The sequence below is a fragment of the Staurois parvus genome, unplaced genomic scaffold (genome assembly GCF_062004578.1).
Source record: "Staurois parvus isolate SC_StPar_1 unplaced genomic scaffold, SC_StPar_1.0 ptg000423l, whole genome shotgun sequence".
Classification (NCBI taxonomy): domain Eukaryota; kingdom Metazoa; phylum Chordata; class Amphibia; order Anura; family Ranidae; genus Staurois; species Staurois parvus.
The window spans coordinates 5388010-5401902 of NW_028318219.1; the positions used below are offsets into that span (position 1 = coordinate 5388010).

At 43.2% G+C, this 13893-nt stretch overlaps 1 pseudogene; it reads right to left on the reverse strand.

Moving 5' to 3' along the window:
- Positions 1–762: 762 nt before the first annotated feature.
- On the reverse strand, positions 763–878 carry LOC149454593 (U2 spliceosomal RNA; annotated as a pseudogene).
- Positions 879–13893: the final 13015 nt, after the last annotated feature.

Sequence of the window (13893 nt, forward strand, 5' to 3'; positions counted from 1 at the left end):
TAGGGGTGTGTTTGTCCTACCCCCGGAAGGGTTGGACCGTTACCCTGATCCCCCGGGGCACGAAGCTCCTGACAGGGACAAGGTTCCCATTTGGTCCTCCTGGCCAAAAGGCCTGGTGGACCACCGTTCCTTATGCCCAGCCGAAGCCGGACATCCAGTACTAGGCAAGGGGGCTCTCCCGAAGAGAAAGCCCCCTAGGGATCAGGGGAGGAAGGAACCAAAAGGCCACACATCCTCCCCCTAGACTTCAGGGTAGGCCCGAGGACCCACACCCTCCATCCGTGGAAAAAAACACACACATAAGCAAAGTAAAAAGTGACAAAACGTGGGAGTGCATAATAAATAAGGTAAAGGTAAAGTAAAGAAAAAATAAAAAAGTGGTACCGTGCCGAATTGTGCACAGACCAGGCCCTGAGGCCCGTAGCAAAAATTGCCCTGGACTTAGCCAAAAGACCTGGTCCTTAGGGCGCTGTGCAAAAAGAGGTGAAAAACAGTGGCCATGTGTCATCTTCACACCGTGGGGTCCCACACCCAAGTGTTACTAGTGACACCCCTGAGAGCGTCTTCCCCAGGGGGCACTGAGTTTGCGGACTTTTTGCGTCCCCAGCCCCTGGCCAGACCAAGGTAGATCCGTCCAAATCAGGAGGTACTGGGTCTTTCCAGTCTTCCCAGAGGAATTACTCCCAAGGCCCCAGAACGAATCATGGCGCTCCCTGGTTTCTGTCCCTCTGGTACTAGCCTTCCGGACCCCCATCATACCAGTGAGGGTACTATACAACAACCATCCCCGCAAAGCTAGAATGGTCGGGAGCACCCCCACTGGACACTGATAAGAACAGATACTACACTTGATCTTAGCCAAAAGGCCGAGAAGCGAATACACTTTACGAATGCTTTAGTGCGGATATACTGTATGCATGTTGGTTGTCAAGTTGAATTATATAGTTCATTAGAATGTAAGTGCCATGCTTCCCCCACTGATCCCTTTAGGGCGTGTAAGAAGTGTAGCACACACTACGCAAGCTATCACAGTGGAATTGTTGGAAAGATGGTACTCAGATCTTGATCAGGGGAGGACTGATAACTCATGGGGCCCCCGGGCAATAGGGGATCATGGGGCCCCTGTGTCCTTGCCCAAACTCAAAAAAGCCTATGAAAAAGGTACCAGGGGCATCTCATGGGGCCCCCTACTGACCCTGAGTCCTTGGGCAGTGCCCGAGTTTCCAAATGGTCAGTCCGCCCCTGATCTTGACAGAAAACCAGAAAGAACATCATTTTCAAATTTCATGTGATCTTTTGAGGAATGTGGAGGTGTTTAATAGGGTTGTTACCGATAATGAGACATGGTGTTTCCAGTATTATCTGGAAACAAAACGTCAGAGCATGCAAAACAAAGAATTCACATCGCCCAAGGAAAGTATTTATGTCTCGTTCTCAGTGCAAAACCATGCTGGTGTGTTTTTTTGTTTTTTTTTTTCATCCCAAGGGGATAGTTCACTACGTGTTGATAGAACATGGTACAACAATCAACCAACATTGTTACTTGGAAATTCTGAAAAGGTTGCAGAAGAGAAGACCAAAAGTCTGGCTTGACAAGTGGATTCTCTACCAGGACCATGCTCCTGCAGATGATGCGTTAAGTGTTTGCCAGTTCCTGGCCCAGAAATCCATTCTCAAACTTGACCAACCACCCTATTCCCTTGACTTAGCACCTTTTGACTTTTGGCTGTTTCCAAAATTAAAAAATGCCTTAAAATAACAGAGATTTGCTGACATTCCAGACATATGTATAATACATGATCTCCATGTATAATACATATGGGGGGATATGATCTCCATGTATAATACATAAGGGGGGATATGATCTCCATATATAATACATAAGGGGGGATATGATCTCCATGTATAATACATAAGGGGGGATATGATCACCATGTATAATACATAAGGGGGGATATGATCTCTATGTATAATACATAAGGGGGGATATGATCTCCATATATAATACATAAGGGGGGATATGATCTCCATGTATAATACATAAGGGGGATATGATCTCCATATATAATACATAAGGGGGGATATGATCTCCATGTATAATACATAAGGGGGGATATGATCACCATGTATAATACATAAGGGGGGATATGATCTCTATGTATAATACATAAGGGGGATATGATCTCCATGTATAATACATAAGGGGGGATATGATCTCCATATATAATACATAAGGGGGGATATGATCACCATGTATAATACATATGGGGGGATATGATCTCCATGTATAGTACATAAGGGGGGATATGATCTCCATGTATAATACATAAGGGGGGATATGATCTCCATGTATAATACATAAGGGGGGGATATGATCTCCATGTATAATACATAAGGGGGATATGATCTCCATGTATAATACATAAGGGGGGGATATGATCACCATGTATAATACATAAGAGGGATATGATCTCCATGTATAATACATAAGGGGGGATATGATCACCATGTATAATACATAAGGGGGATATGATCTCCATGTATAATACATAAGGGGGGATATTATCTCCATGTATAATACATAAGGGGGGATATGATCTCCATGTATAATACATAAGGGGGGATATGATCTCCATGTATAATACATAAGGGGGGATATGAACTCCATGTATAATACATAAGGGGGATATGATCTCCATGTATAATACATAAGGGGGGATATGATCTCCATGCATAATACATAAGGGGGGATATGATCTCCATGTATAATACATAAGGGGGGGGTATGATCACCATGTATAATACATAAAGGGGGATATGATCTTCATGTATAATACATAAGGGGGGATATGATCTCCATGTATAATACATAAGGGGGATATGATCTCCATGTATAATACATAAGGGGGGGATATGATCTCCATGTATAATACATAAGGGGGGATATGATCTCCATGTATAATACATAAGGGGTGATATTGCCTCTCGGGGGATCAGGAAGGAATATTTTCCCCTGCAGGAGCAAATTGGATCGTGCTTTGCTGTTTTTTTTTGCCTTCCTCTGGATCAACTGTGGGTATAGGATTATAACTTTTTTTTTTTTTTTTTTTATGGTTGAACTGGATGGACTTGTCTTTTTTCAGCCAGACTAACTATGTAACATCCCTCCCAGGGAACATTCACATTAAGTTAAAAATAAACTTATTGAATAAAGCAAATTTAAATTTGTGGAATTACCCATGGCAGCTAATCAAAGTTCAACAATTGATCACACTATGGGTTGCAGCATTTTAGAATTCTACATTTCTTTCTGTACTGTTTATCTGAATAACCCAGAGAGCAACACCAAAGCAGAAAAATGGCAGTAAACAGAGGTAACCAGCTACAAAAAGGGATATTAAACCCAAAAATGTAACGTTGCGGGTAACCAATCCTTAGATGTGATGACTGCATTACTTTTCACTTTGTTTTCTCCTGGTGATCTAACCAGTAACACATCTCCTGTATTAGAGTGCCCCCACTCTGGATGAAGGACCACAGGAGACACCTTTGGACAGGAGCACTGTCAGTCTGGGGGTGAAAAAAGTGTTAGATGCACTAGCAGATTTAGATACACTAACAAATTGAAGCTGAACCCCAGCTAACACTTTTTAAGTAGTTTCAGCAATAGTTTTTTTTTCCTTTTGGGATAAAGGTTATACATAAATAAATAAAAGCTGATCATTGTAAGCACCCCTGTCAGTGTTAAATGATTTGTATCAACCCTCTAACTCAGGGGTCTCCAAACAATGGCCCTCCAGGTGTGGAGGAACTGCAAGTCCCATGAGGCCTTGCAAGACTTTGACAGTCCCAGCAAGACTCCCAGAGGCAGAGGCATGATGGGACTTGTAGTACTTCAACAGCTGGAGGGCCATAGTTTGAAGACCCCTGCTCTAACTGCTACATCTGCAGGAGATCTTGTTCTGTCAAGATCCAACAGACTTACTGGCCAGATCACTAGGTGAAAATAATAGAAAGTTGGGGTAGTTTCTGAATAGTTTTCATAGGTTATGTCACTTTTGTACGGCAACATTTTTGATGACATTTTGACTGTCTAATAATGACTATTGACTAAGTGGAAGACGCAGGTTCCCTAAACAGGTGTGGTCCTTTTGAGTTCTGTGGAATAGATCCACGATTCTGCATTTGCATTGAAAGGGCAGTTCATATGTGCATAAAGGGCTTGAATACTTTAGACTCAACACGGAAAAAAAAAAGTAGAAGGTGTTTTCCAAAAGGTTAAAAAAATCCCCTAAATTTACAGTAAAATAGACTTTTGAAAAATCTACAAATGCAGCCAAAGCATATATAGAGTCGATACAACTGAGCCAGCACGTCTCAGAGAAAAATATATACATTGAGTTAAAATAAAAAAATCTCTCTCTCGTTTTTTCTGCATCTCTAACTATATATATAATATATTATATTATATAATACACACCTTGCTAGTGCCAGGAAAATCTCCCCCACACCGTTACACCACCACCAGCCTGAACCATTGATACAAGGCAGGATGGATCCACGCTTTCATGTTGTTTACACCGAATTCTGACCCTACCATCTGCAACCTGCAACCAGTCTGCCCATTCTCCTCTAACCTCTGACATCAACAAGGCATTTTCTTCCACACAACTGCCGCTCACTGGATATTTTCTTTTTCAGACCATTCTTTGTAAACCCTAGAGGTGGTTGTGTGTCCCAGTAGATCAGCAGTTTTTTAAATACTCAGACCAGCCCTTCCAGCACCAACAACCATGCTACGTTCAAAGTCACTTAAATCCCCTTTCCTCCCCATTCTGATGGTCGGTTTGAAGTTCAGCAAGTTGTCTTCACCACGTCTAGATGCCTAAATGCATTGAGTTGCTGCCATGTGATTGGCAGAACAATAATTTGTGTTTCCAAGCAAATGAATAGGTGCACCTAATTAAAAAGTGGCCGGTAAGTGTGTGCGTTTTATATATGTATATAGTAAAAAACAGATTTAAAACATCAGTTTAAAAATTGTAAAAACAGTAAAATAACCTTACCCAAATCTGTTTAACAATAAATTCATACTTACAGACTCCGCAGTCATCACAGCAATCAAAGACATCAGAATTCCAGCTGCTGGTTGTTGATGACGTGCTGATTAGCTGCACCATCTGAGGCTGGGTGCTCACTGGTAGTCATTGTAATGTCCATCAACTTTACCTTCTGTACTTAGTTTACTAAATCCCGGACCCTGCATTCACTATATCTGGTGTCCCCGAACCCTGCATTCACTATATCTGGTGTCCCCGAACCCTGCATTCACTATATCTGGTGTCCCCGGACCCTGCATTCACTATATCTGGTCTCCCCAGACCCTGCATTCACTATATCCGGTCTCCCCGGACCCTGCATTCACTATATCCGGTCTCCACGGACCCTGCAATCACTATTTTTGGTCTCCCCGGACCCTGCATTCTCTATATCTGGTCTCCCTGGACCCTGCATTCACTATATCTGGTCTCCCTGGACCCTGCATTCACTATATCCACTCTCCCCGGACCCTGCATTCACTATATCCACTCTCCCCAGACCCTGCATTCACTATATCTGGTCTCCCCGGACCCTGCATTCACTATATCTGGTGTCCCCGGACCCTGCATTCACTATATCTGGTCTCCCCAGACCCTGCATTCACTATATCCGCTCTCCCCGGACCCTGCATTCACTATATCCACTCTCCCCAGACCCTGCATTCACTATATCTGGTCTCCCCGGACCCTGCATTCACTATATCTGGTGTCCCCGGACCCTGCATTCACTATATCTGGTCTCCCCAGACCCTGCATTCACTATATCCGGTCTCCCCGGACCCTGCATTCACTATATCCGGTCTCCACGGACCCTACATTCACTATATTTGGTCTCCCAGGACCCTGCATTCTCTATATCTGGTCTCCCCGGACCCTGCATTCTCTATATCTGGTCTCCCCGGACCCTGCATTCACTATATCTGGTCTCCCTGGACCCTGCATTCACTATATCCACTCTCCCCAGACCCTGCATTCACTATATCTGGTCTACCCCGACCCTGCATTCACTATATCTGGTGTCCCCGGACCCTGCATTCACTATATCTGGTCTCCCAGGACCCTGCATTCACTATATCTGGTCTCCCCGGACCCTGCATTCTCTATATCCGGTCCCCCCGGACCCTGCATTCACTATATCCGGTCTCGAAGGACCCTGCATTCACTATATCTGGTCTCCCCAGACCCTGTATTCACTATATCTGGTGTCCCCGGACCCTGCATTCACTATATCTGGTCTCCCCGGACCCTGCATTCACAATATCTGGTGTCCCCGGACCCTGCATTCACTATATCTGGTCTCCCTGGACCCTGCATTCACTATATCCACTCTCCCCAGACCCTGCATTCACTATATCTGGTCTCCCCGGACCCTGCATTCACTATATCTGGTGTCCCCGGACCCTGCATTCACTATATCTGGTCTCCCCAGACCCTGCATTCACTATATCCGGTCTCCCCGGACCCTGCATTCACTATATCCGGTCTCCACGGACCCTGCATTCACTATATTTGGTCTCCCCGGACCCTGCATTCTCTATATCTGGTCTCCCCGGACCCTGCATTCACTATATCTGGTCTCCCTGGACCCTGCATTCACTATATCCACTCTCCCCAGACCCTGCATTCACTATATCTGGTCTCCCCGGACCCTGCATTCACTATATCTGGTGTCCCCGGACTCTGCATTCACTATATCTGGTCTCCCAGGACCCTGCATTCACTATATCTGGTCTCCCCGGACCCTGCATTCTCTATAACCGGTCCCCCCGGACCCTGCATTCACTATATCCGGTCTCGAAGGACCCTGCATTCACTATATCTGGTCTCCCCAGACCCTGCATTCACTATATCTGGTCTCCCAGGACCCTGCATTCACTATATCTGGTGTCCCCGGACCCTGCATTCACTATATCTAGTCTTCCAGGACCCTGCATTCACTATATCTGGTCTCCCCGGACCCTGCATTCACTATATCCTGTCTCCCCGGGCCCTGTATTCACTATATCTGGTGTCCCCGGACCCTGCATTCACTATATCTGGTGTCCCCGGACCCTGCATTCACTATATCTGGTCTCTCCAGACCCTGCATTCACTATATCTGGTCTCCCAGGACCCTGCATTCACTATATCTGGTCTCCCTGGACCCTGCATTCACTATATCTGGTCTCCCCGGACCCTGCCTTCACTATATCTGGTGTCCCCGGACCCTGCATTCAATATATCTGGTCTCCCCGGACCCTGCATTCACAATATCTGGTGTCTCCGGACCCTGCATTCACTATATCTGGTCTCCCACAGTACACACAACATAGAAATGCAGGTATTTTAGTAAATATAAACTGCTAAATACCATTTCTCATCAGGAGTATATAGCAGTCTTCTGACTTCTATCAGTCTCCAGTTGAGCACTGGTTAAAGCTTGTAGGATGATTTTTCATTCTCCCCTGATTGTCCTATGAGGCACCATAACCCCTGACCCTCTGTCTGGACAGCAATGATTGGCTCTGTGCTGATGACATGCACCCTCCCAAAGAAAAAGAAAACATTCTAGCAATACACAGTAAGCTGAGCATATGCAGAGTGCCTCCTAGAGCTCTGCCCTATTAGCTGATGGACTGGGGACTGTGGAAGAAAGGGAGGATCAGAGAAGACAGGATCAAACTCTCTTTTACACAATGTAGATGATTACCCCTTAGGTTCCACAGTGTGTATAAACAAGCTTTACTGCATATACAGACTGATTTCACTGATGTGTAACACTTTAATCTTCTTACATATATAACCCTCACATATACTCAAGGGCGGACTGACCATTTGGAAACTCGGGCACTGCCCGAGGGCCCAGGGTTAGTAGGGGGCCCCATGAAATGCCCCTGGTACCTTTTTCATAGGCTTTTTGAGTTTGGGCAAGGACACAGGGGCCCCATGATGCTGTAATGGTACAAACAAAAAATGATGCTGTAATGGTACAAACAAGTGTTAGCTGGAGTTGTGCTTTAATTTGTTTTTCTCTTAAAGTCCATCAAAGTCTACCAAGTCCACAAGGTGACAATTCTGCTGTGCGGTTTCATTTCAAAATGAACAGCATTTTCACCTGGTTAACAAATCAACAGGTAATAAAACTGCTACAGCAGGGACTGCACCCTATCACATTTTGTATACCACAAGGCAGGCAATGCAGGGTTGTAAAATAATCAGCCATATTAACATGCACATTTTTTCCTTTCTGTTTTGAGTAGTGATGAGATTGGGATTCACTTCAACTATGAGTTTGAGATCAAGTCCTCATGTTTATGTTGAACCTCAAAAGTTTGGTTGACTTTGCATGCATGGACTTTGGAACGGGGCATAACTACAGGGATTGTAATTGTGACCCACTCCCATGTTCCAGGGGGCCCGTGCGGCTATAGAGGAACCAATCTCCTCCATTTTCCTCCTGAAGCAGTTGAAAGCCTGCTTTTCCTCCTCTCCCTTTTGCAGGCATTCAGGAAAATGGAGGGGATTGGTTCCCCTATATGCTGCCCTTACCACCCCATCTATCTAGGTCTAGCTGCCCCTGGGCCCCTGTGAACTCTCCTGGCTGATTAGAGATTAGACACTGGCAAATCAAAGCTGAAGGGCTGCCCACTATAACCTCTCCCACTCCTAGCATGTCTCAGTATCATTAGTAAGCAATAGTAGTAGTAGATCATGTGATTAAAGAGAAGGGACCCATGTCATTTTCTTGTACATTACAAGCCATAGGATGAGTAGTCAAGTACAATGGGACATCCAAAAGCAGTCGAACTGAGCGGAGGGCAACAGAGCAAATGAAAGGCTAACAGGCCCACAAAAAAAGAAGAGGATAATGAAGGGGCTCAACAGAGCTACCTGAAGAACCTTACATCCAAAGCCAGCATCAGCTGAGGTCTGAACGTCCACTTGGTAAAAATGTAACAAAAATATAACTACCAAGGTAGCAACCTTGTAAATATGAGAAACAGATTCTCTATGATTAAAAAACCAAGACGAATCTGGTAGTGTGTGCCATGACAGGCAAAGGGGGAACCTTGCCCTTGAAGTCTTAAGCTTGAATAATGAGGTGTTGAATTCACCTAAAGATAGGCAGATGGTGATAGTGATTCACCAAGTTCCCCTGGGGGGGGGGGGGGCTTTATAAATAATAGAGGGACAGACTGTTGAAGAGAAACTACCTGAGAGAAATCAAACAGCACATACTACATCCATACTGTCAGGAATCTGGGTATGACCAGAAATGTGAGGACTGACACAGGGAAACGCAGGCTTCCGGTATAGTATAAACAATACAGTTTATTAAAGACTAACAATACATAAACACAGTGCAAAACATAACACAGTGCAACAAACCAAACCTCCAACAAACAACCATACATACAACACTAAACGTAGTAGGGCAGACCGGGTCGGTAGCAAACGGGCAAACAAGGTACCAGGAGAAGGCGGGAGAGTAGTCAGAACTAGCCGAGGTCAGTACAGGCAGAGTTTGTGCAGAATCAGGATAGAAGCAAGCAGGATCAGGATACCGGGGCCAAGCGAAACAGTACAACAAGGCACTGACTGCAGGTCTGGCCATTCCTTAAATACACCTCCTGCAATCAGCCTCAGGTGATGGCTGATTGCAGGAGTGAGCTTCTGGTTGCTGAGAGCACCCGCTGGCTAGCCCAGGTACTGCAGCCCACAAGGCAGGTGAGTTCCACCACCATTGGCGAGTCCATTCCTGACATTATAAATTAAATATGGATGTATGCTAAAGGCCCATAATGTTAAAGCAGTATTAGACCCAAAAACAACTTGGGTTTTGGGTTTATTACCACTTTAAGGATGAGGAAGAGACCCACCTATTATCATAATTAGAGATGGAGAGGAGGCAGGACAATGTTATTGTTGGAATACAATGTTCATGTATTTTTGTGCAACAAGTACCTTGATGTCAGTGTTCAGTAGACATATATTCTTCAACCAGTAGATGGCATTGTTTATAAGTTTGTAGCTACATGGTTAAGCTCTGTCTTTTTTCTATAATAAAGTTTCTGTTTCCTGTATACAGAGAAGCAGCAGATAAACAAATGCGGACTGTACACTGTCTGTTCTGTAAGGCTCTATACATAATCATTAACAGTTACAATTATGGGGAACGGAACTACGCACTCAGCTAAGGCTGGTTGTGTTTTGAATGTGATGCAGGACAATGAGACACAACTAGAAAAAAATGCTCAGCTGGACCTTCTAATTACAAAAAAACACAAAGCTTATTCCAGATACAGAAGTATAGGATAAATTAGGAAATAGTGATTACAGAGTAATTACATTTGCCATAAATTAAAGGGCTTTCCGATAAAAGTGATCAAATCTAGAGCCACCGGTCACTTTTTTGGAGCTCCCCAAGGGACGTCCCTCCCTTCTCCCCTGTAGGCAACACTGGGGAGCTTGGTACCATGGGAAACTGCTTTCCTGGTTAAAGCAGGAGGCACAATTTGTGCTGGAATAGTTACATGAAGGGCAGGGGGGACATTGAGTGGGTCTCTATAAACAGGACCTGTCTGTCACATAGGGGGATAGCAAGCCCCCCATGTGATGTAATAAAGTAAAAAAGAAATTAAAATGTGTAAAAAATATTGTACAAAATAAAAAAAAAATTAAAGCACCCCAGTAACCCCTACACACACCCAATAAAAATGGTAGCCTAACTATGTATTTATGTATGAAACATAAATTGCGCCACACATGGGAGGTATTGCTGTGAACACTGGAGTGAAGGCAATAATTCAGAGGGCCATAGTACATGATTACCTCTACACTGATGACCTGCAAAGGCTTTTAAAGTGTCGCCCTTGTAGAATTGTGCGTAGTGTCGTTTTTTTTTGCGAATCCACAGGCATGTGCAATTTTAAGACATGTTTGTATCTACTTATTCAACCCAACCATATTAAATCCAAATATTGTGTTTTTTGCACTAAAATGCAATGTATTTTTTTTATTTTAATTTGCATTTGATATATAACTGTGTAAATATTATCCAACATAAAACGTTGGCAACTATCACTATTTTTTCTCTAAGGTTTCTGCTTTCAGAAAATATATTTTTTGGAGGGTTACAACATTTTCTAGCAATTAATGCAGATTTTAACATGTTTGCAAAAATGTGAAAAGGCAAGTGGTTAAAGTGGTATTAAACCCAAAAAAACAAAAATGGAATATGTTGCAGCTTACCAATCATTAGATGTGGCAGGTGCATTAATTTGCTTTTTTAGGCTTTTCCCTTCTGTGTTCACCTGGTGATTTGGTCAGTAACACACCCCTTGTATTACAGTGCCTACACTCTGGATGAAGGAGCACAGAGATTCCTTTGGACAGCAGCATTGTTAATCTGGGGGGAGGGTGGTGTTAGATGTCCTAGCAGAATGACAGTAGATACACTAAGTGCTTGGGCTGCAAAGTTGTTTGTCTGTGATTATTATTATCCGGAAGTGTCTGAAAGATCGCCATATCTATTTGGACATCGGGTTCATTGCTCCCAGAGCACAAGCGCTGTTGCTGGTATATAATCTGACCAGCCATTAGCTCTGGTGAGTTCATTTAATCTCCTTTGGTGGTGGATTTTTCACAATTGGTTCAAGTCACTGAAGATATATATATATTTTTTTGGACACTAATATATATATATTTTCTTTGGACACTAATTTATGTTTGTACACTATAATTATTTATTTAAAACACTGAATTTTTTTTGGATGATGATATTATTAGAATTATTGTTGCCAAAATTTATTTTGGGTGGGATATGCTGCTGATACTTTGGTGTTTTTTGTAAGTGGCGCTTTTTTCTTTTTTAATTTGGTATTGATTGTAACACTAAACAAATTGCATAAAGATATAGGGATATTGACATTCATAAGCAGGGTGTGACCACTTTTATTATTGTTCAGTGTTTTATTATTGTTTCTGCTGTATATAGCTGAATCCGCCAATAAAGATTTTATAAATGAAAGTTACATCCATAAAACAGATTCTCAACTTGACAAATTGGGATTCAGGAGACTGAAAGCATGCAAATACCGTTCTTAACTTTAAAAGAGCTATATCCAGATGACTTAACGAAACAAAAGAATTGGTTGATTAATTGACATATATCTCAACTTTTTCCACCATAACCTCATCTTTCCTTGTATTATAGAGGATCTGTATTTGACATTTATTATGACTATCATCATTACCATGACACAGTCTCATTCACATTGTTTCAGTATTCCGAGGTGGTACATATGGCATCAATACTTTCAATCATTGAAGTTCCCATAGTGGTACAGTTCCTATTAGTACTGAATAGAAGTGTGCTGTATACATACATTGCTCAAAAAAAATTAAAGGAACACTTTTTAATTAAAGTGTAGCGTCAAGTCAATTAAACTCCCAGGATATTGATCCGGTTGGTTAAGTAGCAGAGGGGGTTGGTAATCAGTTTCAGCTGCTTTGGTGTTAATGAAAGGCTAGACAATGGCACCCTGACTGCCATTAGGTATGGGGATGAATCCTTGGACCCATTGTCAGACCCTACACTGGTGCAGTGGGTCCTGGGTTCCTTCTGGTGCACGAGAATGCCCCACCTCAGGGCAGGCAGTTCGTGGAGGATGAAGGCATTGATACCATTGAACGGCCCCCATGTCTGACCTAAATCCAATAGGACACCTCTGGGATATCATGTTTCGGTTCATCCGACGCCGCCAGGTTGCACCTTAGACTGTCCAGGAGCTCAGTGATGCCCTGGTCCAGATATGGGAGGAACTACCCCAGGACACCCAACTGTTGTCTCATTAGGAGCATGCCCTGACACTGTCAGGCATGCATACAAGCACGTGGGGGTCATATAAACTACCAAGGACCATTTTGAGTTGTGCAGTGAAATTTCACCAAAATGGACAATCCTGCTGCACCATTTTTTCACTTTGATTTTCAGGGGGGGCTTTGAATTCAGTCCTCTGTAGCTGATAAATTTAATTTCCATCAAACGATGGGGCATCCTTACATTCCTAACACATTACCCAGCCCATATCAGTATAGATATCCAACAGGAAATTTTTCCCCATTGCGATCTGATGTGTTTTCAAAGTGTTCTTTTAATTTTTTTGAGCAGTGTATATTACTTCAATCAATTCATCTATCTTTGTAACTGTTCTTTAAAGTGGTTGTAAACCTCAGAGATGAAAAAATGAACGAAGCACAACTCACTATAGTGTATACTAACCAGAAACCAAAGCAAAGAGTCTGGCACCTCTCTGATTTAAACAGGGCCAAATTGTAACTGGGTCAAAGAAACTCCAAAACTGGAGCTCTTGTGGGATGTTTCCGATCTAGAGTGGTCAGAGTCTACCAAAAGTACTCCAAGGAAAGAAAAGCAGCAAACAAATGACAGGGTCATGGGTGACCATAGCTCTCTGAAGCACTTGGGGTGTGAAGGCTGGCCTGTGTAGTATTTCAAGAGCTACTGTAGCTACAATTGCTGAAAAACTGAATGCTGGTACCAATAGAAAGGTAGCAAAACACACAGTGCATTGCAGCTGTGTAGCTGCAGACTGGCCAAGGTGTCCACAGCAAAGAGCACCTACAATGGGCACATGAGTAACAGAACTGGACCATAGAGCAATGGAAGAAGGTGACCTGGAATGAATGATTTAATGATTCAAGAATGATTTGAGAAACACAAGTTGAGGTGTTGACCTTGCTTCCAGATTCTCCAGATCTTAATCCCATCAAACATCTGTGGAATGAGCTGGAA